This window comes from Rhea pennata, chromosome 14, assembly GCF_028389875.1.
Source record: "Rhea pennata isolate bPtePen1 chromosome 14, bPtePen1.pri, whole genome shotgun sequence".
NCBI classification, from domain to species: Eukaryota; Metazoa; Chordata; class Aves; order Rheiformes; family Rheidae; genus Rhea; species Rhea pennata.
Window position 1 is genome coordinate 16,307,671 of NC_084676.1, and position 24,012 is coordinate 16,331,682.

At 35.1% G+C, this 24,012-nt stretch overlaps 1 long non-coding RNA gene across 2 annotated transcripts in view; it reads left to right on the forward strand.

Moving 5' to 3' along the window:
- Positions 1-23,263, forward strand: part of LOC134146799 (uncharacterized) — a 28,042-nt gene extending 4,779 nt beyond the window's left edge. Inside the window, exons 2-4 of one of the 2 annotated variants that reach the window (XR_009959891.1) lie at positions 17,441-17,536; positions 21,433-21,486; positions 21,896-23,263. This is a non-coding gene — a long non-coding RNA (uncharacterized LOC134146799). The remainder of the gene's footprint in view (positions 1-17,440; positions 17,537-21,432; positions 21,487-21,895) is intronic. The other variant, XR_009959892.1, reaches the window with a different exon arrangement.
- The last annotated feature ends 749 nt before the right edge of the window (positions 23,264-24,012 follow it).

Sequence of the window (24,012 nt, forward strand, 5' to 3'; positions counted from 1 at the left end):
AATCTAGGACATAATCTCTCAATCATGTTTTTGTATGTTACTATTAAAGAAACATTTAAATGTACATAGTAAAGGAACATTTTATTTTGGTGCCTGTTGAAGATAAAATAGCAATCTTTATATCGAAAAGAAAATTGGTAGAAATGTTTTGCTATGCAGTCATATGATTTATGACCTGACTATTTGGTCAAAATGACTTATCTTTGGAAGTCAGCTGCTAATAGCATTAAATGCCCGTCCCTCCTCCTCCTCTGCATTTTAAAGTTAAACAAGAAGTCTTGTAACATTGTAAGTGACCTCTAGGTCAGTGAGTTTTTTTTTTTTTTTTTTTTTTTTTTTTTTTTTTTGTAAACAAAGTGTAATAGTTTCCCTCAGAGTCCTTTAAGTCAGCCACAGAGGATGTAGTTTATATAGGATACAGCTTTAAGTGATTTTTTTTTAAGGTTATTACTTCAGTTTCAATTCACATATTTGGCAAGGAGGGGAACTACACATGAATAACACTATACACTTTTAGCTCTGAAAGTGGGCACATTTTTAATTCTGTCTTCTGCAGACACTGATCTTCCATCACTGTAGTCTTTGTTACAGACCACTAATCCAGCTGTTGCCATTCACGTGAAGATGAACAAAGTTTTCTTTTGAAAGTCCATCATGTGGCTTATCTAGAAGGTCTGCAGACATACGTAAATGTCAATTATCTTTAACTGCAAAAAATAGAATTCCTGAGGACTTAAAATTTTTAGATTTCACTGAAAAGTCAGTGAAAACTAAATGACTCACTTCCTATTTTTGCCTGTCCTAACCCCTTAAACAAAACAAAACACAATGAAATGCTTTAAAGAAAGTATTGTTACAAAGCTGTCTGAGTTAAGTGAAGTTCAGTTCCTGCTTCATGCAGATCTTGCATGGCATTGTTGGATTTTACTCTCCTTATCCTTCCCACCCCCACCCTTCTCAAGAGAAGGAAAAAAAAAATCATATTTGAAATACTTAAATAACAGGAGAATCGAAGCATAGAAACCGATTATTCCTGAATGTTCTAATTTGACCATGGAACTATACATTTAAGACAAAAGTCTGGCTATCCAAAGTGGAAGATAATTTTAGAATAGGAAAAGCTGTATTATTTGCCTTCATGTTGAAAGGGATATTCATTTTCATGTAGTGATGCATTTTAAGACATTTTCTTTGGTTATTTCTTCTCCTTTATATCAGATTTGTTCCTTTTTGGGGTAATGGTTTAAGAAATCTTTTTTGCCATTTTGCATTTCAAATGCATCATGCATTTGAAATACTTAAAAACAGCAGTAATGCCACTGTCTGCTGAAGGGTAAACTTTTATGATTAGCTGCCAATTATACCTTGCATTTCTCTAACATCTATCAGCAAGACATGGATTGCTTTACAAATGAACTAGTCAAGTTTTAGACATTTAAAATGCTAACATTAGGAAATACTATGTGTTGCTGTAGTTGGCATAACAAAAAGAAAAAAATGCATTTTATCCATTTAACAGCATATTGTGCAAAGTTCACAGAGCTGTGTTACAAGTTCTGGTAGTGTTAAGTGCTGAAGAATTCAGTGGTTGCTGAATGGAGCTGGATCCACAGAGTTCTCAGCAGCCATTTTGTGCATACATAAGGAAGTGTCTGATGCACAAAAATGTCTTCATTATCTGAAATTTTTGTCTAGAGGTTTACATCCTTTGTGGAACACCTACTAATATTTGGGTCCTCTCTGGTGAAGGAAGTCTTTATCCACTTCTGATCTTTCAAAGCATGTGCAGTTGTACTTGAATATTACAGTTTAATCTGGTAGGGTTCAGTAGAAAACCTATGTGAATAATTGTTCTTATATTTTTGTGTGATTAAATCCTAGTTTGTCCCAAGTGTATGGATTTTATTAGAAGAAAAGAAGCTTAAAGAACTTGATCTTCAAGTCCTTAAGATTTTATATTATCCAGTGCAAAGGTACAGAGAAAGAACTAACACTTCAAAATCAAGTTACTGAACTTTGTCACTATTTCACTATTTAGTTACAAGATAAGACTCAACAAGAGAATTCAGACAAACCATTTAAGAGGAACAGCTGGTATGATGTGATAAGCTTATACAGGTATATAGTGCAGCTATCAAGAATGATCTTGCTGTTATTACAGTAGCATCACATATCAGTAAAGGATTACCTGCTTCAGTTGCAGAATTCCCTCCCTCCCATTCCTAGAAGCCTTAAATAATTCTTCCACTTGTGCATTGGAGTACATGAATGCCAACTGAGGAAGAGCATGATTAGTAGCAAAGGATAAGATGTTTCATTTAGGAACTCATTTAAACAGAAAAACTCCATAGAACTAAATTAATTCTCCCATTATACCGTAGCAATTAAGTCATTACACTTTTAAAGACAACAGTTTAAGCGTTATTGCACCCACAGTGCAGCTATCAGCTAACATCTTTTCCGATAAGCTCTAATCAAAGACCTTGCTTAAAAGCTTTAAATTATTTCCAATTGTGTCATTGCACCTGTATTAAGTCAAGGAAGTTACTACTTTATTTTAACCACAACTTTATGTTTCTTGATCCAAATGCACCAGCTAGTGCTATGCTTGAGAAGAACACTTTTTTACTACTAAAAGAATCAACTACTTGAAACTCTTATTTCACAAGTCAGAATCCCCGAGAGAAAACAGAAATAATACTAGGTAGAAGCGTGCATTATTGTAGTAAAGCAAGATAAGACAAAGTAGAATACTGAAGAGAAAAATCTGTTAGAAATATTGACTTGGAATCAAAACAACAGCAACAGAATTCAGTATATATTGAAATCAGCTAATCAAGGCCAAATACTATCTGGATATATATTAAATGACACAATCTGAATAAAAGAGATTAGTAATTTACAATGGAGAGGAACAGTATAGCATATACATTTTACTACTCTATCACCTGCTCTTTAGAAAAAAAAGAAAAAAAGCATTTTATAGAAACATAGTGAGTGGGAATATCAGAAAATAGGTAAAAATAACACAGTTACCAATTTTCCTTTCTGTGCTGTAATATAGCATTTGTCAATACTGTAAAAACAGAGGCAGCCAGTAGTCCCACTAGGTGACACTACAGCACTACTTTATTCATAGTATAGACTCTAGCATAGAGCAATAACACATTAACTGCAAATACTATGTTGTGAAAATACCTGGGAAACAGCAAGTAGCTCACATGGTGTCACCTTCCCAGCAGGTTCTGTAAATAGCAAGGTTTTTACCAATCTTAAAGCTGTAGATTTTGGAGATCTTTATGTAACCTTCTGTTGGGAAGGGAACTGAAGCAACAACATAGCTATACCTCATTTAAAAAGCCTTACTATTCTAGAAATACCTTTTAAAAAATTAAAAAGATTTTTAAATCTGAAAAACACCAAGCTAAGACACATACCTGAGCAACTCCCAGTGCTGCAGTTCCCCATGATATAAACTGTGCTAACAGAGGCCATTTTGGGAAAAGGAAGTAGTTGCCTGGTTAGCTTTTATAGGAAGTTCAAAGTTGTGACCAGTGAGCATATGTCTAGGAATACTCTCTGTTGTAATTCTAGTTGTGCATGATTTCAGAGTCATTTACTAGTTCCCGAGTTTCACATGGAATTTTGAAATGGTCAGTATTTTACAAGAAATTTGGGTTGTTAAAGGTAGTTACATAATGTTGCAAGTCTTTTATAGGAATCAGGAAATTGAAAAGAACAATAAAATTTGGTCTAGTTTACAGACCAAATCAGAACACATGTGCTTGAATGGGATAATTTATGGTCTTAGATAACCTGTGTGTTTCTCCCCCTGCTCTGAGTCCTTGTTAAATACTATTTGAGGCAAACAGTTCTGACCTACAGTCTGAGAGAAGAGGTTCAGCTCTATAAATACATTTATAAAGAGTAAGTTACAAACAACTGTTTACAAATTAAAAAGAAAAATGCTAAGTTGACGTTGTCTTGAGGTTAATAAATCCACAAGCAAGAGCTCTAAGTGGTGGTTGAAGACTAACTTTCTATTTTTGTCTGTATTGGCTTGTAAATATCTAGCTTTTTTTCAAATGAGCCTTTTTTGTTTTGTGCTATATTTTTCATGGCTTGTCTGTTTCCTTTTCTTGTCTTTTACTAGGTTGACTTTTGTTACTATTGCATGCAGGCAATTTTGGATTAAGTATAATTTTGAAGATTTTATGAAAATGGTGTGAATTAATAACTGGATTGAGGCATGAAGGGTTAAAGGAATTGTGAATGTGATTAAAAACTGAATTCTAACAGGATGTGAATGCAAAAATCTTTGAAATATGATGCCACCGTTTCTGCTACTTAATGCAGTCTTCAGCTAACATGCATGAGAATACTTCTGTGACACTTAATTAGCTGAAGAAGGAACAGCTCATGCTGTTCCATTAATGTAACAGAAACATGTTGCAAATTACAGGCAAAAATATTATTAGAGATTATATGATAAGCCAATGAAAATATATTCCCTAGAAAAGTCTAAAAACACCTTTATGTCAAGCAAAAACAATGCTTTTTATTTATATTTTTAAAAGAAAATATTTAAAGTTCCTTAGAAATTTAATCTATTATTCACGAAGGTTGAAATAAGATGCAAACTTCTGCTTAAGAAGGAATTTCCCCCCAAAATAATATAGCATGATGTGTTTCAAAATAGCTTTAAAAATCTTGAGATATCATCACTTCATCTGTGGTGAGTGGTTCCCCAAATTTCTTCTGCCAACTACCCTTTTGGCATCCAATGACATTTCCAGGTTTTTTTCCTTCCCCTTGTGGCCCATGCCACCTCTCCCTTCCTGTCTACCACAAGTTTGTCTGTCCTCTTTCCAGCCTGTCCAAATACTCCATATTCCACCAAAAGGAGATTAGGAAGGATCAACAGCAGCAGAGCCTTTCTCCTGAAGCCACTGCAGCTCTCTTTCCTCTTTCTTCTCCGCTGGAGCATGGTCATCCCTTCTCTGGCTCAACAGGCAAAAATGCTGCTGGATGGATGGTTCCCACTGCTTTCCCCATGATATTTTCCATTGTATTTTCCTACCATCTCAAATTGTGACTTAAGGTTTAAATGACAGGCCTCCACAGAAGACCTGCAGGGGCTAGGAGACCAGGTACTAGGCTACAGTGTCATTTTCTGAAAAGCTTTGTAATTTTATGGGTTCATTGGAAAGCAATAGAAATATACTGAAAATTATTTTTGAGGTTACTAAGAAAAGTTTTTTTTTTTTTTTTTTTTTTTTTTTTAAATAGAAACAGACTTGTTCCTCTCTCCTTTTCTTTCTTTCCTCAGAGCTTTTACCCTTGCTGAACTGCAACTGACAGCTGGTTTGCCACACTCAAGAATAACTCTGCAAATCTTTGATTCAATAGGGAATTGTATGGGGGAGAAAGGGAAAAATGAATCAGGTGTTTTACTGATGTGCAAAAGCACCTTGGTTATCTAAAGAGTTAAAGAGAAACATAAGCTTCTGGATAGTCAAGGTATGTAGCTCAGCTAGCTTTTTTCTCCTATCACTTCCCCTCACATTACAGGTTAGGCTGATTTCTCTTAAGGTCTTTCCATGCTTCAGGGATAAGGTGGAAACTTGGCAGGTTAGATGTTAACAGCAGGATTCCTTCCCAGTTGCTTAGCTGTCTCTCACTGACAGCCCTTTAGATGTATCTGTGCTATCTGAACTGAAGAAATTAATCAAATGCAAGCATCTCACCTTTGAACAGAACTGGAAGACTTAGGACACTAATGACTTGAGTGGTTTAGGCTAATCAAAGTTGGGCTGCTGCTGTGCTGTTGCCCTCCTTTTTCTCCAGCCATGTGTTCCCGTTTTGTTATATCAGCACACCACTTCCCATCAGACCCCTTGAAAAGCCTCTCCAAGTTTGTTTTTTTTTTTTTTTTTTAATCAGGAATTTAAGATTGTAGCTCTATAGCAGCCTAAGGCAATCTAACTGCTGGCTGCCGTGTTGTTATCTTTTGCCTCCTGTTAAACCTACTTGTCCCCTTTCCCCCAGCTCCCTTGATCATTGGGTTGCTGAACCATTTCAGTGCACTGAGCTGGGAGAAGACTAATAGAAGTGAATAGTTTATATAGGGGCTTAATGCACTGGAACAGCTCATATGTATCATAAGAATTGCTTACTATATGTATGTCCTATTCAAATTCCATTTTTCTGCTTGCCCTTAGTTCTCCACAAAGACTCCACATGGCAGATTAGCAAAACAGATGACAGATTTACTACTGGAGTGCTTTGTCTTAAAAATCCTTCGTCCTATCTTTTGTCAATCATAGGGACTCCTGGCATCACACCAGCAATAAATGCATAAGAAAAAAAAAAGGACTAGAATTAAAAAGAGGAATCTTTGCCTTGATAAATCGTAAAAGTCTCTAGAAACTAATGGATTAGGGACTGTGTGTTAGAAGTGGCATCTTAGGTAGCTATCTTTAGATAAAGGAAAGATCTGAGTGTAAATTGAAAGTTTGTATGCCAAAAAGCAAAATCTCCCTCAAACCATCAAATGTTTATTCTTTAAAATTCATTATATTTAGATACTCAATTTGTATTATTATTCCTAACTCATATTTTTAATATTGAATGCTAGCAGTGTTGTTATATGGATATATGTAACTTCCCTCCCTGAATCCTGAGAAGCAGAGCAACTAAGGAAACATTACAAGTTTTTCAGCTAGAAAAAAACGGAAGAGTCAAATAATGTCAAATATCTTTAGTGTGCTACAGGTGGCATTAACTACAAGTGCCCACAATGGTGAGTTTCTGTTGACATCTCACCTCACGTAATACAGGTCTTTCAAACTATCTCTCATGATAAATAGGGTTCCTTTTCCTACAGAAGACCTCCTTCTTAGGGGTGAACTTTAAAAGCACATAAAGATGAAAGTTACTGAATTTATCAAATGGTGAAAGAACCATAATTTATAATAACTAGGGTGGCCGTAAAGAAGAGTACTAATGACTTCAATGAAATAAAGTGGAGATCATTCATCTTTGTAGATGAAGCTTGTTTGAATTTTTGAGCTGTGTGAAAGGGAAAGAGACCTTTAATTGAATTGCTGCTTTGTGCAAATGGAGAGACAAAGACACCTCCAGTAGATGGCTGTTTTGTTAACAGAGAATAATAATTGGCATCCAGCTGTTAAGACACAGTGTCTTGCCATCTTTCCTTTTCCTTTCTGTTCTATTAATTCCAAAAGATTTTACACATTGCACTGGCTGCTGCTCGGAACTATGATATTAATAACTGTAGCAAAATACTCTAGTCCTACATGTGAATAATCCCTCTTTTTAAAAAAACAAAACAAACACCAGATCCTTATCTGAAGATGACCCTATTCACTGATGCAAGGAGTAAAAATGCAAGATCTTAAAATAATAAAGGCTGAAGTTAGAACGGTTGCATTTTTTTTCTAATAAACGTAAATCAAACATTCATTTTAAAAGCATAATAAGAGTAATAAAAAATCCTGTTATTCTCTGCCAGTTACTGTTTCAGTCTGTGATCTTGTTAGATCTCATAAGCTCCTAACTCCAGTACTACCAGGATATGTTGGTATTGATCTCCCTTGAGTCAATGCTTTATAATGGTTTAGAGCATAGGGCCATCTGAGGCACAACATTTCAAATAGTACTGAGGGCCTAGTTTGATCTTTAACAATTTCAGGGTTGCCATATGCAGTCATTAAATAATGAAGGAAAAGAACCATGTTGTTTCAGAGTACTGTTCTGGTGTGTTACCAACACTGTCTTAGGACTCCTGCAGAAAGACAGTATTTCAAGTGCGTTTCCAAATATTCCATGATGGCTCTTGTCAGTGCCCATTTCTAGGATGGGCAAATCTCAGTTTGAATATTAAGGTTTTCTTTGTTTCTGAAAAATCCACCAGCAGTTTCAGATAGAGGAGAAAATCTGGATATGCTGCTGAAAAAGATGAGTAAATGAGACATAAATGCAGTTCATCATAGAATCGGTAAGGTTGGAAGGGATCTCTGGAGATCATCTAGTCCAACCCCCCTGCTCAAGCAGGGTCACCTAGAGCATGTTAGACAGGGTTGCATCCAGGCGGGCCTTGAAGATCTCCAGAGAAGGAGCAACAAGGACCTACTCTTACTGAAACCCAGGCTTGAACCAGGCACCTTTAGATCTTCTTTCTCTCCTAGCTCTCCTAGCTGAGCTACCTCAGCCCCCTATAAGCAGGTAGTTGCCTTTTAGTTGTAAATCAGAAAGTTGTTCAGGAGTTGCATGGTGTCAAAAAACAGTTTTGCTTTTGGGAGAAAATATGTTCATATGTAGGACAAATATGACTTAATTTAAAAACTTCGCAGTTTCATACCTAAGCCATGTTGCATTTTACTGATAAAGTGAAGTCTTATGGCTTGGGCACTGGAGAGTGATTTAGAAGATCTTTGTTCTGTTCTCAGATCTGTGATAGACTGTTTGTGTCCTAACTTCTATATTGCTTATGATTGAGAACTCTGTCTCAGTTTTCTTTCTTCAAAACCTTCATTTTGTCTACTTAGACTGTAAGCTCTTTAGAATGGGGACTTCTTACTTCATTACTAATGCATTTATCATGTCTGGCACAATCAGATGCTAATGTGGTTTGGATAAGTAGATATATATTTAATGTTACTATTAAAAAAATATTGTAAATTGTTACTGTTAAAATGGAGTGTTTTCAGTTAAGATTACCTCTATGTCTGTTCAGAGAAAAATTATTTCTCAGGGAAAGCTGTAAGTTTTCATTATCAAAAACAACTAAATTTACCACAGGCTTCTAGCTTCAGGTCATGGCATATCTTTGAAAACAAATTATCTTTGTTGTTATTTGTAGGGGCTGAGCTGCAAAATTCAAACATGGTTTTGAAATCAAATAAGCATGATAAATCCCAAAATAAGAAAAAGGAGGAAAGGAAGGACACAAAAATTTTGTCCTCAACTGACTGGATCCAAGAGGGTTTTTTGAACATATTTTAACTTTCTTAGAGTGCAATTGTAGAGGACTGGGACTGTAAGGTAATAGACCAATGTTCTAGCTTTTTTTTTCCTTTAAGACTTCTAGAACAGATCTCTACTTTTTATTTGACCATGACACTCTGTAGAGCTTCCTAGTTATCTGACTTCTATTTAAATTTCAAATTTACCTCAGAATTGGGGCAGTGAAATCTTTGATTTTTGATTTTACTTGTTATGTAAAGTTTTATCTGTAGAGCAGCTTTACCATCTCAACAGGTGCACTGAACACAAAGTCCAAAGGAAAATATCTGCTCTGTGGCCAGAGTGTCTCTGAAAGGTGTTAAACTTAGACTTGGGATAAATCAGAGGTAAAGCCCAGACTTTAAGGCTCTCAGACAGCAACTTTCTCAGTTCTGCTTTTTGTATTTATCTTCCTTCTTTATGTTCTCTAAATGAGTGTAGTTGATGGTGTCATGATTGCAGTGCTTTCTTAACTGAAATGTATTTTGCATCAGAAAGATGACCTTCACTGGCATTAATTAAAAATGTGATCCCTTCTTTTAGAGAAGGAAACAAAAAAACATAAGATGACCAAGTGATTTTAGATCTTACTAATCAAAATTTCATTCTCCACTAGTGAATAATTGATAGGAGGTCTGAAGTTGCATTCATTTATATTCATGAACAGAATATAAGATACAGAAAGCTGGTAAGAACTGGCTTTGGGTGAGTTTCCTCAGGATAGGGACCTTCTTCATGATCATAGATGTGAGGCTTTATGGTAACTTAAATTTTGTTCATTGTTTCTTTTATCCAGAAATCCAAGAAGACCTTTCTTGTCCAGGGCAAGCGTGTGAGAATAGATGCTTGTAGTGGAGTGTGATCAAATATAATATATATTGTTCTTAGAGACCATAGGAATCAGAGATGGAATCAGGACTGATGTAATGGTATTGATGTAGTTGTAAGAAACAACCCTTTAATGATTTCCTGCATAGATTCATAGGGTTTCATCTTTTGGATTAGGTTTTGCATTATCTCTGAGTCAATACAGTACCTCCTAAAGTCCAAAAGGACAATGTCACTTCTTCCTACTCGTTTCTTTTGCCCCATATCAGCAGCATAGTCCCCCCTTCATCTTCCTTGTGTGTTATTCTGATACTGATATGACGCTACCATGAGCTGGTTTATCTGACTAAATGAGCAGAAAAGTAACCCAGAAAATAAAACATCAATGTTTTTCTGCTAGCTTAGAGAGCTGAATCAGCTCACTGAAGGTCAGGTGAATGCCCAAATCAGTGCAGGAATGAAAGCTTGTAACTAGGAGAGGGGCTGTTGGAAGAGGAGGAGGTAGAAGTACCTTTCAGTGCCAGTGGACTGTTAGGTTGGCTCAGCCTTTGATAGGTGCTGTGAGTGTACACATGTGAAGGTGCAGTATTTATGTGTGAGTACAGCTTTTATGCTTCTCATTTCTTCCTTTGGTATGTTCAGTGTCCCTCCGTTGACATTGACTCTGAGTAGTGTATTTTCTGAATCCAAACTTGATGTTGGCAGGAAAATTCACTACTGGTAATTGTAGAGTTAGGACTGCACAATAAATACACGAATAAAAAGTAACCTTTTCTCTCTGTGGGAAATTACAAACCAGTTTAGTTTTGGGGCAGAAATTTTTATCCTTAAAATCTTAAGGGCAGTCCTTTTTCCTTTTTAGTAAGTCTCTCCCCCTCACAATTTTTTAGACCTTTTGATTTTCCAATATGTATGAATTTTAAACCATAAGTAAAATATTAATTAGTTGTAATTTTATAGTTTTTGGTCTCTGTTTTTAGAACACTATCAGCAGAGAAATCCAGTCTTTGTGGATCATGGAGGCTGGCAAGCATATCTTCAATATTTACCTCAGATTGAGAAAGCAGCTTTCTATAGGCATCAGTAACAATATGCTTTACTTTAGCATATACTTAATGTCATTGATCTGAGTGATCTTGGTTAGGGGATAAATTAGGCAGAATTTGTCCCTTAGCATACAACTTAAAAAATGGTTATCTGCAGAAATGCAGTATTTGCAGGTTCTTGATTAGCTCTCATTCTACTTAGCTGGTTACATCTGTTAATGAACAGTTTGATTTACATATCACTGTCTACCTGGGCATACTTGCCTTTTTCATTTCATAGAATGGTGAGGCTGGAAGGGACCCCTGGAGATCATCTAGTCCAACCCGCAGCATAGCCTGTACAGGGATTGAACCCGCAACCTTGACATTAGCAGCACCATGCTCCAACCAACTGAGCTAAGCCTAACTCCCTATTTGATGCTGATAGCTTTATATCTCCTGTACTATGTGAGTGTCTGAGGAAAAATCAGTTGCTGTAAGGTGCACCACAGTACCCAAAATCTGCTACGACTCAGTAGCTTTTAAGTGGTCCTAAGCATTTGCTGACTAAGGTGTTATTTGTGAGATTGCAGTTCAACGGCTTTTATTTCAAGAGAAAAATTAATACAGTGTTGTGGTAGTTTTTTATGGCTCCTTTTTATTTAGTATCTTTTCTCCTGCCTGTCTCTTATCTTTCTGTTGCTTTGGACCAACCTAACACAATTTAAAACCACGGCCTTATTTTTGATACCTAAGAAGCTCTCATAAAACTATTTTCCTGAGGTATTTCTGACTAATATGCTGAATTATAAAGGATGAAAGAAAGAATCTGACATGGTATTTTTTGATGATGATAGTAGGAAATATTAGTCACATCATAGCTGTTAATACTCCATTTCATATGAGAACATAAAACTCCGTTTGCCTTTGACTTTAGTTCATGTTTTTTTTCAGTAAGAAATAGGTACTGTGCTTTTATACAAAGTAGCAGTTGTTCTTACTTCTGGGTTGAATTTTCATCTCTCAAAATTCCCAGGTCTCCCAGTCTTAAAAAAGGCAAAAATTATTTTCTACTGCTCACAAAAATATTATGTTGTAAAATAAACAAAATACGTTTTTTTTACCTTTCTTGTTTAGCCTGATACATTCACTTTTTATCTTTATTTTGAAATTTGTCATCAGACATGAGATTATTTTAAAAAGAGCAGAGTCTGCTCAAGGAAACTTATGAAACATGACTTAGGAAACTGTATTTTAATATAGCTCTGAGTATATAGTTCATTGCTGTCACTAAGACACACAGATTTAGCTTGACATAAATGTCAGAAAATATTATTCAGGTGCATAAGATACCAAAGATCACAGCTAACTGGTATGTTGAATTTTAATTAGCAAGGGGACCACAGAAAACCCAGAAGATTCTATGAACTAAGAAAATAACATGGACATTGTTTTTTCAGCTCTGAATATTTGTTACTGACTTCGATCTCCAGTGATAATCTCCAAAGAGTTGTGGTTCTGGCTCACTTAGAAAATGATTTTTGCCTTCAAACTTTGCCTGTCATTATTACCAAGTAACTCTGGAGTGAGTAGAACCTCATAAAGGCACGTTATTTTCCATTAGGAGAGCTAAAGGTTAGGTGACAATTTGGCGTAAACCAAAGTTTGTTCCTTCTCTGGCAGCTCGGTTTACTTAGTGTTAAATACAATCTCTGCCTTGAAGCGCTATCTTATTTGTTTTAGAATGTGCAGGTTTTGTGCAGGCCCCATTCTGTTTAGAAAATATCACAGTACTTGTTTTATGTATAATAAACAAATAGTTATGAAATATACAGTATTCTTTGCCTGAGAGAAGACCACAATCCACGTCATACTTAATAGACGCATCTGGCAACTGAAAGAAAACTCCCTTCTAGCTTTTCTTCTTTCATATTTGTTCTTGGCAGGATTATTTCTAATTAGCTTGTTCCTTTTCCTAATCTTAGGAAGGACACACACAGTGAACAAGCAGGCTTTGTGTCTCATCCATCTGAATTGAGGCTAATAAGCTGCAGATACTCTTGCTGTAATTGCAGCTAAATGTACATTTTTAAGAAGTCGACTTGCATGACCAGTTACATAACTTCCTTTTTTTATAAGAGGACATTATGAGAGCAATCTGTGAATGACTCTGCATTAAACCTCAAGTGATTTGGGCTTCTATTATGGCAAAGTTTAAGAGTTTATAGCGAGACCCTAAAAATACTAAGGCACTCGGAACTCTGAGCTGAGTTTAGTTTGTTTTTGAGACTGCCATGATAAATGTTGTCACATATTTATCTTGTAATTTTATTGGCAGCATATTGCCTGTGTTACTAAAAATTATTGGGATTCTAGATTTTTTTTTTCTTTCTTCCAGACACTTTCAGTGTTCTGAAAACCACAGCTGGAGTCTTCTATCAGAGAACTTAGAAAATACGATTATTTTTATATGTAAAAGCAAACAAGCAAAGCAACTCTATGCCCATTTTCTCATTTCTAATTTGAGTAAGTGAAAAGCATTACTGGTATTTTCTAGACATATCTACCAGGGTTAATGAACTTGTGGTTATTTTACACAGTATACAGATTTCTGAAATGCTTCAGAAGAAATGTCTTATGGAACCTTTTTCATTTTTTACATAAAGACTTTGTAGGTGTGCGTCCTGTGAAGATGGATGTAGTAGGACATGTGATTAACACTTGCTGGATGCTGACAGTGTATGCTTGGAGACAAAGAGATCAGTCTGTGTTTATAGAAGTCAGTTATTTAACATTTTGATGGGATGTAGCCTACAAAACTTGATTGTTTTTTGATGCTTACCATGATGCAGGAGTGAGCATAGGATACTTCAGTCAATATTGAACAGGAATTTCCATGCAAAATTATCAGAAGTGGAGCTGATAAAAACTTGTAATTTTCAATCTAAAGGAAATTCTGAAATTTAATGTTTGTTTTCATTTTGAGATAGGAAGCAATGTGCTTTTAAAAGCAAATTCTTAATATAGTTGTGTTTAAACTGACACGTTAGTGACAGAAGTTGTCTATGATAGCACAATATAACTTTTTCAATTACTGCTTTGCTATGTAGGAATTTGTTCTGGTGGCTTCTGGGCATCTTCTGATATGTAACTACATATCCTGTGCCCTTTGAGAAGCTAAGTAATGCCATTATCGTCAAACAGAGAGAACATTATGAATCCTGTTAGTTTGGTTTCCAAGACATGCATGGTTGTAAATAGTCCTTTTAGGTTAGATTATTTACCACTGTTGCAATTTTCAGGTGTAAACACTGTTTAACGGCCAAATTTCTTTCTTTTCATTGCTGTGTTTTCAATGTTTGCAGTAAAAACGTGAGAGTATAAATCTTGGATTGTGACCCCACTATAGTAGGTCTCCTTTAAAACCAAAAGAAAATAGAACCTGTCACAGAACTCATATTCTCTTTGTGAAATTGTTCTGTACTGTAGCATCAGTTTGATAGAGAGTGGTCAATCAGACTGTTAGAGCTTAACTGGATATATAAGTTATCAACTTCTGTCTGGTCCAGCTGTTTGCAAATCCTACTGAAAATTGTTGCCCCATAGCATATCTCTGATACACTGTCATTTGTACTAATCTGTAGCTTGGACATATGTCCAAGCACTTGCAGTTTGAATAAAGGTGGCTGAGCAAGTAGAAATGAGTACTAGTGGTTTGCATTTCAGTCAGCTCAGGGCAAACATAGACTGGGTACTCCAGATGTCTCTAGAGAAGTCTGACATATCTATTAATGACTAACAGAAAGCTTTGTTAATTGTTTTCCAGTTAACTGGTTCCAGGAGATTCTGAAAGAAGATAAGAAATTATGTGTTGGAGACCTCAGCCATCTCCACTACCAGGAAAAGGGGCAAGCAGAGAAATAAAAAAATAAGAGAATTGGTTCTTGAATAGATAATGAAATTGTAGGTTAAATACCTTTTGTGCTTTTGCACCTCTGGGTCAGTATTGTAGAGCAGTAATTTTATTTGGTAATATGTGGACCCCTAATTTTCTGTAGATTATTTTAAAGAATCAACAAAAACAAGCCTATTGTTGCTATGTTGGAACTTATTATCATCAGCTACTACACTTCTACTGTTAAATGTTCATATATGCAGAAAAAGCTGAAAATCATTGTAATTAATTGATATTGGTGGAAGTGGTATTAGTGGGAGGCGGAGTCAGAAGGAGGGGTGCATGTATCAGATAAAGAAGAGAATGAAGAGAAAGGAACAAGTAAATGGAACAGAAAGCTAGGAACAAGTATGACAATGAGCTGGTAGGCCAAATCTGAGAAAATGCCAGAGGAAGAGTTGATGTATGAAAATAGCATGTAGAGTGACTCTCTAACATTGTGCTGTTAAAATGGTCTAGATTACCAAAATAAAATATATATATAAAAAAAAAACAAGCCAAAACCCAGAAAACCCAGTCATTGGCAGGCAGGGAATGCTTATGAAGTCTCTTATGCTTAAGAGAATGAAAGGAAGGTGAGGAACAGTAGGATGTCAGGTGTGTTCTCCAACTGTGTCTTTGGCATTGGAGTACATTATTTACGATAAACATGATCTTTTGAATTTTAGTCTGAAAGCTGCCCAGTATCGTCTATGTCATATTCTGTGCCATCAACACCTGAACACCTGTTTAGATATCCTTCAGCAGAAGTTGTGGCTCCTAACATCCCATGGAATTTGATGCTTCTGTCCTTAATATGCTGGCTTTGACTACTCAACTATATTTTTTCATGGTTCTTTTTTTCTTTTCTTTTTTTTTTCTTTTCTTTTTTCTTTTCTTTTCCTTTTTTTGCTACTGGCTGAGCTGAATGAGCTCACAGAGGGCTTAGAAATACAGATAGGCCAGTGCTCTTACAATGACTAATTTTCTTACAGTACTGCAGTAACTGTAGCACTTGCATTTTGCCAGCATTCCTGAACAATCTTTTAAAGGCACTTTTGGACTATGTAAGTCAGAGGTATAACTGATGGTGATCATCACAGGAAAATGTACATCTGTGTTAATAGGTACCTGGGTTGTATGGAGAAGGTCCTCCTGCAGTTATTAGTGGGGCTTTTCTTGACTGTAGATGCAAACAACTTTCTATTTTTTACAGAATTAGTAAAGAATGTACCCGTTGTCCCATTGTGGTTTTTTTGTCCTCTTGACAATGAAGGCTTTCATGAGGGTCAAACACCAATACTTTTATAACAGTAGAGAGAGATTATTCCCTATTGACCTTGGTAAATATCAAGATATTTTCATATTCTTCTATCAATCTGTTCTTGCTGTCAATCACATTATTGCTAGATTCACTACTATACTTTCAGAACAGTATTTGTGGGAAAGCTATCTAAATATTTACTGATACTTGGTAGAAGTAAAATAGATGAATTTTTCTAATATACTATCAATATGCATCATCAGAAAGGCATAGTCTATGAAAGTAATCAGGAGAAAGCAATAGAGAAGGCTCAGAGACAGTTAATGCAACAGCAATATTTGGTTTAGGGCCAATGTATCACTGTTATAAATGAATGCAACTTCTTAGACTTACTGAATTTAAACTTACTTATACTAATGATTATGCTGGATTCTTGTGGTCAGATTCCAGCTAATGCCAGTCTGTGTCACTCTGTGTAGAAATTGATAGACTCAGCCCTTGGGACAGGTCCTCAGTTCAAATCAACCAGCCTAAAACCCTGACTTCCCTACAATGAGCAATTGCGTCAGCTATGTAGTGGCCCATTTGTAGGCACTATGAACTGTCTGTTGCCTTGGCACTTCCTTTTCACAATGGCAACAAAAAGATACAGTGCTTTAAAATTAATCACAACAGCCTGCAAAAAAGCATTCCAGTAAATCACAAGCAGAGACTGAGCTATTATGTTTTATACAACTGTGTACATCATATTTGGTTGGCTGTACTATGTGTTAAGTAAACGAAACACCAGAAAGTTCAGCTGTGTTTAAACTTCACCTGTTCATTCTTCTCCTTCCTTAAAGCTTCACTCTATTAAGAATCCATAAATAATTTAGGTAGGCAGTTGGGAGTAGTGAAATGAGCCATTTCGTTCACACTTTTCAGGAGTTATTTCTGTTCGTGTGTGTAGCAGTGTAAGTTGTCTCTTTGAACTTAATTCGAGACATGCAATACATGCTTCTACAAGACTCTACAGAGGAAATGGCTGAGACATTACATGAATCAGAACCCTTGTCCTGACTTCATGTGGAGCACTGTACTTACTTGGCAATATCTAGCTGGAAACCAGAGCACCAAGGTTTGGTATGTTCTGCCGCACTGAAAGTCTTGGCAATTGGTGTAACTAATACTATTAATTTCATTCAACTATAATTTCTGTTTACAATTTTCTTTTTTAAAGTATTTGTCAAAATATATATTAAGTGCTCTATAAATGTAAAAACTATTTAATTTTGCTTAAAAATGAAATAATGATTTGTCCATTGCGCTTCTCTTTCCCCTATGAACAGACATTTTGTGCAATGTTTTTATTTGCTATTCCAGGTATGAGAATACAACATGCACTTGACTTTATTTCTTTTGAGGCTTAAATGATTTAAATCACAGTTTTGACAAAAGAAAATTGGTTACAAACCAGAGGTAAGTACAAGCCAAAAATAAATGATGAAAGACATCTACCTTCCTTAGATTATGGGTTTTCTACTGGAGAGGGTAAAAAAGATTGCTGATCTTGCAGTCTCTAACCTGTGTTTGTCTATATTGGACTGCATTTGCTTATGTAGATTAAAATTATTTTGCAAAATTTTCCTTTTAAAGGAAATAATTTATTTCTTAAGTATTTCCTATGTAATCAGATAGTGTGACTTGTTTTAATGGTGAGAGATAGAAACAAGAAGAGAAAAGAAGCTAGATGTACCTACTTACATGAAAGTCATTTCTAAGCCAATCGTTCAGATTAATTTATGATACATTTTTATCAGTAAACATTATTTAAATATTTTAAATAGCTCATTCTGTGGCACTTTACTGTAAACATTGTAATAAATTTAGTTCCTTTGTGGGATTGAACTAATGAAATACATAGGTAAGGAAATTATCTATCATCAGTTGCCATGAATAATTACAGCTTCACTGTGTATCTAGGCAGAAAAAGATGTTCATTAATATATTTTAAAGATTTTTTTTTTATATTAAAGCCCTCCCCAATGTAGCTGCATTTTGAAGGGATAACGCTTCATGTTTCAGGGTTGAGGTAGTGTCTGATAATAAGAGTTTAGAAGAAATTTTTCACAAGAAAAATTTATTTTGTGTCCATTGCAAACTGCCTAAAACATTTCTCCAAGCATCTATCATTTACAGTGTCAGAGAGGAGTACAGGACGAGGTAGAGCACAATTCTGGTCTAGTATGGTAATTCCTACATCAGAGCATGGAGGATGAGCATGGAGAGATGATACCTAACTTTCATCTCTTTTTTTTCTTCCTTCTGTACAGCAGCTTTTCTACTATGCTGTTGAGTTGCAGGATCTTTCACAAATTTTAATGGGATAATGGAAACAAGGAAATGGATAGTGTTTGTAGGAAAAGATGGATTTTTCAATGGAGCAGATTTTTAGACCCACATAGTTCTTATTTTCAGGTCTTAATCTGAGCCATGTGATTTCAACTCCTTTCCATTTGGTTACTGTTAGAGACTCAAACTGGAATCACTACACAGAGAAATCATTTCTTATTTTGTCCTCCTCCTTTCTAGTAAATGTCAGTCTGGTTGTAGCAGCAACACTTGAATCTAGATATTTTCACTCTTTTCCCATTTGACTTAAATTAATAAGGGCCATCCGTGTGCAGGAGTATTTTTAGGTCTGTATACTTGTTCAGACAGAGGAAGAATATGTGCAAAAATGTAAGATGGTAGGGGACTAAAAAGGAAGAAGATTAATCTACCGCTCCAGCCTGTAGCTTGGGAAGTCTGTGTTATGTACTATTTCTGCCATATTTCCTGTGTCCTGGCATGTTCATTCACTGCTCTGGGCCTCAGTCTTTAATCTCTTTCTTTAAATCACAGAAATGCTTTAAAAATAAATGTCTGTGAAACATTTTTGGATGTTCATCAGTTCATCAGGTATCAGGATGGTCAGGGAGTATCACTGTTAAACAGTTATCTACATTGTAAACTTAAAAGTGATTCAATTCACGTTTCAGATACTCATATGCTAGGAGTGGAGAGGCATAGTATCTCCAGTATCAGTTAGTGCTGGAATTCAAGCTTTAAAAATAAGATTAGTGAGAAGTTTTTCAGTGATCATTTTTAATAATAGACTAGATTTCCAATTAATTTGACTACTGCTTGTTTTCTTTGAAGAATGTTTTGTCACAAAAAACTTTTATGTTTTGAGTAATTTTTAAATAAAATCAGTAACTTGTTTTTCAATTTAAAGTTAAACATTTCTGATGTGGTTTGGGTAAAATATTTCCATGACAGTTCTGATTTTCAGAGTGTTTATGTGTGATGCCAAAATATCTGTTGCTTCTGACTATATCAGCACACGGAATTTCTTGTTATTAAGTCATATTTTCAGGTAACTTTGCAACATTCTTAGTCATACCCACTCCCTTTCTTTTTTACATATACAGATGTTTGTATTTTCTTCTGATTTAATACCTGCTGACATTCTCAGTTTTTACTGTTTTCTTGAGGAATTATGACTTACATTATGCCATAAAAAATAAACTTGAGAGATTTATGGTTTGATCATATCCATGCTGAACTCACTGTTAGAAGTCCTATTTGTTTCAAAGACAAAGCTTGTAGGTAATATAATTCCAAAATCTAATAAGAGAAACATTAGACATAAGACAAGTATTCTTCTTTGTACTTAGTTATATTTCAAAGATGTATTGGTCAAAAAGATTTTATAATTTATAGCCATCTCAAATCTCCTGTGAATAAACAGGAGCATAGTTTAATTAAAACAGCGTGCACTGCTTAAAATCAAGGTCAACTCAATGTGTCATGTCAGCAGTCTTCCAGTACGTTCTATGTAAATTGGGTATTTATAATTATGTTTCAATTTTTACAGAGGTGCAGACATCAAATAAAATGCATTTTCACATCTGTATTTGTGTTATTATGGTTTGGTACCCCTTGGAGCCTAAATTAAAATTTTGGAATAAAATATGGTTAGTACTTAGGGAAAGGTTAATTCTGTTCTCCAGTCCAGAGGTTGAAAGGCAGATGAATCTCTGGATATGTTTTCTCTTCCATATATGCATATTTTCATAAACTTATACTTAAACACACTGAACACTTAATAAGCAACTTCCCTATCTGCCTTCCTTTCTTTTGTCTGACAGTGAAACCAAATAATTTTGAAATCCTTTTGACTGATGTACCAGAATATGTAGCTCATTCAAAGGACCAGCGTATAATTTTGGGACATGAGGAAATACAATGTTTAGTGCTCCCTCTTCTGGTTCTTACTGATAAATATTAGTACAATGCGAACAGTATGTGTTGAAGCTGGTGTACAGAAAATGTGATTTGGCACCTCCAAGTGGCTCTCAGGAGATGGGTGCTTATAAATAATTGCACAAGAGTTGCACTAACTTAATTGTAGTTTATTTAAAGAACAGTGTAAAAGGTGAATACTTAGTCAGCTGGCCTCTAAGGAAGGGGAAATGGAGGGCATGTAACGGTATATTACATTTGGAAAGCCATAGAAACATGAATTTTCATTATAGGCTTTGTTTTCCTACTGCATAAAAATTAATTTTTATCTTCTCATTTCTTCTTTTTATTTCTTCTATATTTATAAAAGATTAGTGAGGTTATCTTACTAATAGGCTGTGACAGTCAACTTTTCCCTTCAAGAATAGATTATAGACCATTTTCTATCACCTTTAGTACTATAAATGTTTTTGAGGAATTGGCTGCTGGTGAAGAACCCCTTCAAAATTCATCTTCATATGGTTTGCTAAAACCCATAAGTACATACTGAAAAAATAATCACGTACTATTTTAAATTTTTTCCTTATTGAATGCAGGGGCTGAAAGAGACATAGTAATGAGAAGTCAGAAGGGGGAGAAGTGGATCAATATATTGCTAAATTCTTATTGAAATTCTAATGCTTTGACTGTTCTGGGCAGTTTTATTTCTGCTTAACATTTGCTGAGTAAAAGTCATTGCCCTAGAGATGCAAGATTTATTGACACACACAGATGAAAATGATTAGCTAAAAGGTTTCTGCGCAAAGAGAATCAAAATCAGCTAAAACACTACAGGGTGGCTTATATATAGGAGGCTGAGCTATTTCAAAAAAGTTATTAATTTTCAAATCTAGAAGCTTAGTGTGTTGGTATTATACCAATTTTTTATCATTTACTTCCTTCATAGAAAGACTAAAATTCTCAAAAAGGTTTTTATTTATGCATATGAAGATATATACACACACCCATTTTGTTTGTTAGAGTTCATAAAGGCATTATTATCTTTTCATTTTCTAATTAAAAATAAATGCATTTTTATTTATTTGCAGATTCCAGCTTTTCACGAGTTGTTTTTATGAGATGATCTTGCAATCCCGATACAGGTAAATTCCATAGCAGTATATTCTAATTCATTAGGAATCATACTCAGAGAGAATAATTTTCCATTTGATTTCACTTGCCACAAGCTGTTTGTATTGGTACATTGTATCTAGCCTTTCAAAAACGTCTGATTTGGCTCACAGTGCATATGAACCTGCCAGAAGTACTAGGCAGAGCTACTGCTTTTTGACCTGTTGCGAAAAAAGGTTGTGTTTTCAGACTCGACTTCTTTTTGACTTTGTACACACGGAGTAGAGCTAATCCTGGGAAAGTTTAGTTGTCAGACATGCCAAAGTGAAATACAGTGTATGCTGGTGCTGTGAGAAGTCAAAAATAAGGAAAAAATCGTTCTCTAGCTAAGTGTCATTCAGAAGAATTTACTAATCTTGTTATTGCTCCTTACAATTCCAGACGATTCCACTACACTTTTATGATGAACTCCAGCGGGCTACATCTTTATTCCCTTCGTCTGGTTGCTGAGTGGACGGTCATGCTCACACGTTGTCTAGAAGGAAACTTGTGGAAACTTTAGCAGAACACACAGCGCACTGTATTCGTGCCCTGGCATGCCAACAAAAATGCCCTGAGCGGCCTCCTCTTGTCACAGAGGCTGCGATAGCCCAGAGGGTAATGGAGGCTGTGTTAGTGTTGAATAGAGTCCTGATCGTCCTCAGAGTCCGAACTGGGTTTCAGAAGGGAGACATCTCACTACTCAACTTGTCATGACCAGAGTATAGGGCTTCATGCATCTTACCATTTCTCTTTCTTAAATCTGGAATATTCTAAGCAAAACCAACTAAATCAAAAAGATTAAATACAATTTACCATTCAGAGAAAATAAGATGAGAGATTACTGAACATCAGACAAAGCTGGAAGTATTGAATTATGTATATTGTTGCAGGAAATGTATGAAATTTAATTTTAGGTTTCATACAGGTTTTAAAGCTCTGAGCAGGTTTTATTTTCAAATAGAAATGATTAAATATAATTTCTCAATACTTTTACATGATTAATGTAACAGGCTGATCTTTCTTTGAGTACATCATAAATATCATCCACACTGGTGTGCTATATATGGAGAGTTTTATTGCTGCAGCACTTTATGAAATTATTCTTTGGGAAATTATAGATAGTCAATGAATAATTCAAGGGAAGGAATAAAACAAAATCTAATAAAATCTGTGTATGATTGAACTTTGACATTATTACAGTAATGTGTATATACAAACGTCCCTGTTATTCTGGAGAAAGGATTCAAGTTGAGCTTGATTTTTGAAAGAGGAGATCTTTTCCCACTTCACTTTTCTGATAAGAAAAGTGACAATTACTTACTAGTTGCTAGCCTGAACACAAATAGTACTTGCATCTATTTCCAGAAAAATAAAAGATAAATTGTTGAGCAAATATTAGATTTTTAGTAGTGATTCCAATCTTTATCTATTTCTGAGAGTCTGAAAATAACTCATATAAGTTTAATAGGAAAAATTTAATAGGACTGCATGAATTTATGCCAGCTGGTAGTCTAGTCATTCACTTCAGTGGTTTATTTAGTTTGGTTTATAGACTAGTCCAGGCCTTTCCTTTAAAACTTTAATCATAAAACATAAAGAAGAAAAGAAAAAAGTGAGTTTGGTGGCTTGATGACCACCATGGAGCTGCCGTCAGATGAAGTTAGAAGTTCCTCCATTGAAAATAGTTGATGTATTATTTAAAAAATAAAAATGTTAGAGTTCTGTAACAAACCAGGAGTCAATTCCAAAAACGTGGTTATGATTTTTCCAGGCAAATGAGAATATAACTTACCTGATTTTTCACCATTCCCTTTTTTGGCTTTTTCCTTTTCTAATAGAAGAAAAAACAAACAGAAAAAAAAGTTTGCTCTTACTCTCATTTACATTAATTTTAGAGTATTTTTGTGACTACTGATAATTTCACAAATATGGAAATTTATAAGTGCTTGAGAATTGACTTGCAGTAAATGTTATTGTTTCCCCTGTTCAGTTTGGGAATGTGCATGTTAATTTATTTCTTTTAGCTTGCAAATTAATGTTTATTTCAGTAAACTGAGGAAATTGTTATGATTATTATGAAAGGACGTAGTACATATGTAAATGAAATGCAGTGAAATAGAAGGAAGGAACTAGTTTGCTGTTGGAAGCTGAGACTAAGTTATCTTGGCCAAAGCTTCTAGGTGAAAATTATTTCATAAATCAGACTTCTACTTCTCCTAATCTTAATAAATCCTTGTATTGCAAGTTTGTGTGATGGAAACTAATAAGGAACACCGGTATTAGTTTAATCACAGTCACTGTATTTATTACTGAAACAGTTTGAATTCCAAGAAGTTTAACATGAGTCACCTATTTTTAAGGAATCTAGGAAAACAGTAGTTGTCCGTGTTGTCCGTGAGTGATGACTGGATGGTTTAAGACTTCTTTCTGCAACAAAAATTGGTCTGTTGTGTAGTCCAGACCTTCCTTTGTCTGCAAAGGAGCATAGACTCCTTAAAGAATTTTCATTGGTTTCT